We start from the raw sequence: 6,000 nt of genomic DNA, 5'->3' as shown, positions 1-6,000 counted from the left end.
TACCTCCCCATCCACCCCCATCAAAGTATTTTATCATTCCGCGTTTCCTCCTCCATCAAGACTTCCGAGAATTAGAACTGCATCCAACCTCCCCAAACCTTATGGAACTTTCTGGGACAACCCCTGCTGGCATAAGTGTCTTTCTCAGTCATCATAAATGTGGCTAGGCCTCGTCTCCATTCCCCCAAGGCTGAGCACTCCAGTGCTCCCCAATGATGAGCAATATCTCTTTTGGCCACCACTAGTCTGAGGCTGCAGAACAGTAACTTAGCACAGGCAAATCTATGTAATTTGGAATTCCCAGGAGAATGAATTTGGGGTCCATTGGAATCTGCTCTGATAGCACCCCTCTGAGATCCTCCATAATCTCCATCCAGTAGTTCTGGATCAGCGGGCACCCTAAAATTGTATTGTAATATAGGTGCCAACCTCCCCCGACATCTTACACAGTGCAGATGTTGCACTTTTTCAATAGCGTGTAGCCTCTGCCTGTCATAATATACTCTATGCAGGATCTTATATTGAATCAATCAGAGCTGAGATTCTAATTTCCACTTCTCATAGGTGCATCAATGCTGCCTCACAGTCTATGTCCTCTAGCTCTCCTAAATCTTTGACCCATCGGCCACGCAATCTAGTCACGGTAGCAGGTATGTTATTATTTATGGTCTTATATGTCATTAAGACCGCCCAATTCCTCCATTAACAATCTGCCCTCCAGCAGGGCATACTCTGGGAGCTCCTCCCCCGGGAGGACCTTCGCTGAACGCATTGGAGTAGGGAGGGCAAAGTCATCGCTCCCTGTGGAGCATAGAGGACTGATTTATCCCAGCTGATTTGATAACTAGAGTAGCTCCCATATTCCACAAACAATTGAAAAATTTGCTTGAGGGAAGCTGATGGTTTTGTCACATATAGGAGTTTGTCATCCGCACACACAGAGATATTCTCACCAGTATATCTCCTCCTCCAATCTTGAAGCCATATATCTCGGGGTGGGCGTGAACAGTACATGCCAGGGATTCTATAGTAAGGGCAAACAGTAGAGGGGAGAGGGGACAACCCCGCCTAGTGCCCCTTTCAATTGGGAACTCAAAGGAGAGAGCACCATTAACTCTGCTGCTATCGGGGCGTGATATAGCAGGTGCACCCACTCTCTATACTAGGGACCAAAGCCAAATTTTAACAGCATACATTCGAGGAATGGCAGTGTACTGCGTCAAATGCCTTTTCGGCGTCAAGAGCCAGGATAATATGGGGGGGCGACTGTTTCCGTGTTTCATGCAGCCAATTGTAAGTACACCACAGATTGTACCTTGTTGGCACTCTGGCATAAAGACAGACTAGTCCCTATAAATCAGGGCAGTAATAACGCATTGGAGTCGCATGGTGGTTATTGTGGCTAAAACCTTCACCTCAGCATTCAGGAGCGAAATCGGTCTGTAGGAGGCACACTGCTCCTTCGGTCTGACTTCTTTGTGAATGGCAACTATGACAGACCTTCTCAGTTCAGGGAGGAGAACCCACCTTTTGCTTCGCCTTCAAAAACAATTCAGGAGATGATGGCCCAACAGTCCATTACAGCGCTTAAGTAATTCCTCAAGGATTCCATTGGGACCTGAGACTTTGTTGGAGTTCAGATTTTCCATAGTGGCCTGGACCTCCTCTAAAGTAATTTCAGCATCCAGGACCTCACAGGCCTTAGCATCCAAGACAGGGGTATTCACATCTCTAAGGTATCTATCAATCAGGGAGGCCTCCCACAGCGGTCCGGCCTTATATAGTCCCTTAAAGTATTGAGAAAAATTCCCTGCAATCTCTTAATCCGTGTCTACTATTGCCTGTACCCATCGAGCCTCAGCTTCCCTCCTGCCCAAACATGCCAAAAACTTCCCTGCTTTGTCTCCTGTTGTAGGAGGCTGGCCTGGCTTATAGTAGGTACCTTGTGGTACTTACACCCTGTGCCAGGTCCAGCTAGCCCTTATTAGTAAAATAGAGGTGTTTCTAGCAGCTTAGGCTGATAGAAGGTAGCTATGGCAAAGCAGCTTAGGCTGAACTAGCAGGCATGCAAATCTCCTACTATACCACTTATATCATGTAGCACAATATCATAAGAAAACACAAAACTCTGAGTTACTAAAAATAAAGGTACTTTATTTTTATGACAATATGCCAAAAGTATCTCAGTGAGTACCCTCAGTTAGAAGGTAAGTAATATACACAAGTTATATGTACACAAACCCAAAACAGGTAAGTAATAGTAAGAATATTAATGCAAACAGTGTAGAATTACAATAGGATGCAATAGGTGAACATAGGCCATGGGGCAACACAAACCATATACTCCAAAAGTGAAATGCGAATCACGAATGGACCCCAGACCTATGGGAGCTTGTAGAGGGTTGCTGGGACTGTAAGAAAACAGTCAGGGTGTTCAAGATACCCCACCCCAAGACCCTGAAAAGTAGGAGTAAAGTACCCCTACTACCCCAAAAGGACACAATAGTCGTGATAGGGGGATGCTGCAAGAACCACAAACACCAGCAAAGCACTGAAGATGGATTCCTGGACCTGAGGACCTGTAAGGCAAGTGGACCAAGTCCAAGAGTCATGATAGTGTCCAGGGGGGGCAGGGGCCCAGGAAACCCCGGATGAAGGTGCAAGAAGGCTGCCTCTGGGTGGAAGAAGCCAAGAATTATGCAGCAACAAAAAGGGCTAGGAACTTCTCCTTTGGATGAAAGATGTCCCACGGCGTGCTGGATGTTGCAGATGTGTTTCCATGCAGAAATACCGCAAACAAGCCTTGCTAGCTGCAAGGGTTGTGGTAGAGGTTTTTGGGTACTGCTGGGGACCAGGAAGGACCAGGATGTTGCCCCTTGGAGGAGGAGACAGAAGGGGCGCTCAGCAACTCAAAGAGCCCCCACAGAAGCAGGCAGCACCTGCAGAAGTACCAGAGTAGGCACTTAGAAGATTTGTGAACTGGAGTCCACTCAGAGTCACAAAGGAGGGTCCCACGACGTCGGAGTCCAACTCAGAGGGTTAAGCACTGCAGGATGGAGTGCTGGGGACCCACGCTAGGCTGTGCACAAAGGAATCCTTGGAGAAGTGCACAGAAGCCAGAGCAGCTGCAAATTACGCAGTACACAGGTTTGCAGTCTAGCGTGGGGAGGCAAGGACTTACCTCCACCAAACTTGGACTGAAGGATCACTGGACTGTGGGGGTCACTTGGATATAGCTCCTGTGTTCCAGGGACCACGCTCGTCGAGATGAGAGGGGACCCAGAGGACTGGTGATTCAGTCTTTTGGTGCCTGCGTTAGCAGGGGGAAGATTCCGTCGACCCACAGGAGATTTCTTCTTGGCTTCCAGTGCAGGGTGAAGGCAGACAGTCCTCAGAGAATGCACCACCAGGAAACAGTCGAGAAAGCCGGCAGGATGAGGCGCTACAATGTTGCTGGTAGTCGTCTTGCTACTTTGTTGCAGTTTTGCAGGCGTCCTGGAGCAGTCAGCAGTCGATCCTTGGCAGAAGTCGAAGAGGGAAGTGCAGAGGAACTCTGGTGAGCTCTTGTATTCGTTATCTGAAAAATACCCCAGAGGAGAGCCCCTAAATAGCCAGAAAAGGAGGTTTGGCTACCAAGAAAGGAGGATTGGCTACCAAGAGAGGTAAGAGCCTATCAGAGGGGGTCTCTGACGTCACGTGCTGGCACTGGCCACTCAGAGCAGTCCAGTGTGCCCCCAACACCTCTGAATCCAAGATGGCAGAGGTCTGGGACACACTGGAGGAGCTCTGGGCACCTCCCCTGGGAGGTACTGGTCAGGGGATGGTCAGGGGAGTGGTCACTCCCCTTTCCTTTGTCCAGTTTCACGCCAGAGCAGGGCTGGGGGATCCCTGAACCAGTGTAGACTGGCTTATGCAGAGATGGGCACCATCTGTGCCCATCAAAGCATTTCCAGAGGCGGGGGAGGCTACTCCTCCCCAGCCCTTCACACCTATTTCCAAAGGGAGAGGGTATAACACCCTCTCTCAGAAGAAATCCTTTGTTCTGCCTTCCTGGGCCAGGGCTGCCCAGACCCCAGGAGGGCAGAATCCTGTCTGAGGGGTTGGCAGCAGCTGCAGTGGAAACCCCGGAAAGGCAGTTTGGCAGTACTCAGGTTTTGTGCTAGATACCCGGGGGATCATGGAATTGTCCCCCCAACAACAGAATGGTATTGGGGTGACAATTCCATGATCTTAGACATGTTACATGGCCATGTTAGGAGTTACCATTGTGACGCTAAACATAGGTAGTGACCTATGTACAGTGCACGTGTGTAATGGTGTCCCCGCACTCACAAAGTCCGGGGAATTTGCTGTGAACGATGTGGGGGCACCTTGCCCACACACTAAGTAACTTGGCACCCAACCTTCACCAAGTAAGGGTTAGACATGTAGGTGACTTATAAGTTACTTATGTGCAGTGAAAAATGGCTGTGAAATAACGTGGATGTTATTTCACTCAGGCTGCAGTGGCAGGCCTGTGTAAGAATTGCCTGAGCTCCCTATGGGTGGCAAAAGAGATGCTGCAGCCCATAGGGATCTCCTGGAACCCCAATACCCTGGGTATCTAAGTACCACATACAAGGGAATTATATGGGTGTTCCAGTGTGCCAATGACAATTGGTAAATGCAGTCACTAGCCTGCAGTGACAAATTTAGAAAGCAGAGAGAGCATAACCACTGAGGTTCTGGTTAGCAGAGCCTCCGTGATACAGCTAAGCACCACACAGGGAACACATACAGGGCACATACTAGGAGCACTGGGGTCCTGCCTAGCAGGATCGCAGTGGCACAAGGGCAAAAACAAACATACATACAGTGAAAATGGGGGTAACATGCCAGGCAAGATGGTACTTTCCTACATCTGTATCATACAGTCTGTGTTGCGTGGCCCACAATTGATTCTTTGCCCCCCCGTGTGCCTGCTCTCGATACTGCGCCTATAGGAGAGCTAACTGCCTAAGGGCGATGGGGTCCTACACTGGACCCAGTGCGCTCTGGAGCTCCATGAGGCAACTCTTGAGCTCCTCCAGGGCCCCGATTTCCCTCCTCCTCTTCCTAACAGAGAAATATCTCAGACTACTGATTATACACCTCCCAGAGCACCACTTTATATGTGATTGAGTCTGCATTTTCCTTAAAGTAATGTTCCGAATCACCCCGGATCCCATGTGCCACCTCTCAGGCCTGCAGTACCCAGGTATTAAGCTTCTAGCTTACCACCCTGCTCCTCCAGCCCCTCAGCCGCACCACCAAAGGAAAGTGATCAGATAACCCCTGTGCCAAATAATCAGCCTGGCAAACAGCCCCAACCTCTCCGGCCGGGGCAAAAATGGAATCCAACCAAACAGCATGTATTTTCTATCATTGCAGGGGGCTCGTCGCCAAAGATCAGATAAGCCAAAGGGTGTGACAGACGGATAGAGCAGGGTGGACAAGCCAAATACCCCTCAGATCCCTGTCCTATCCAAGTCCGCTGACATAACATCATTAAAATCTCCCTCCAGGATGTGAAGTGAGGAGCCATCTTTCAACAAAATCTCTGTGAGCTTCCCCAACATGGGAGGCGGAAGCCTAGGAGGGGCATATGCACTAACAAGCATAACCCCCTCCTTCCCCAGAATCCCTGCACGTCACTTCTAAGCTATGCCATTATTCTCCAGATCTTTACATCCACACAAATACAGAGCTATTCCCATGCTACTTTCTTCTAATGCATTACATTACATGAACTGCAATCAGAAAGCTATCCATTTTTATTTTGTCTTCATTTTATTATGTTTTAATCAAGGACTTAAAACACAAGCCAGGCCTATTCAGCCGATTTAAGAGTGGGTTGGTTAATTCCAACCTGCACATAAGCTCCTGTTTACGCATGGGTCGGAATTACAAGTTGAGTGTTATTTAACACATGCTATAATTACCTGATGTGTTAAATACTGTAACCTTTGTTAAATCCCAGCA

The sequence above is a fragment of the Pleurodeles waltl genome, chromosome 9 (assembly GCF_031143425.1).
Source record: "Pleurodeles waltl isolate 20211129_DDA chromosome 9, aPleWal1.hap1.20221129, whole genome shotgun sequence".
Taxonomy (NCBI): domain Eukaryota; kingdom Metazoa; phylum Chordata; class Amphibia; order Caudata; family Salamandridae; genus Pleurodeles; species Pleurodeles waltl.
The sequence above is the reverse complement of the archived record's forward strand: the minus strand, read 5'-3'. Positions refer to the sequence as shown.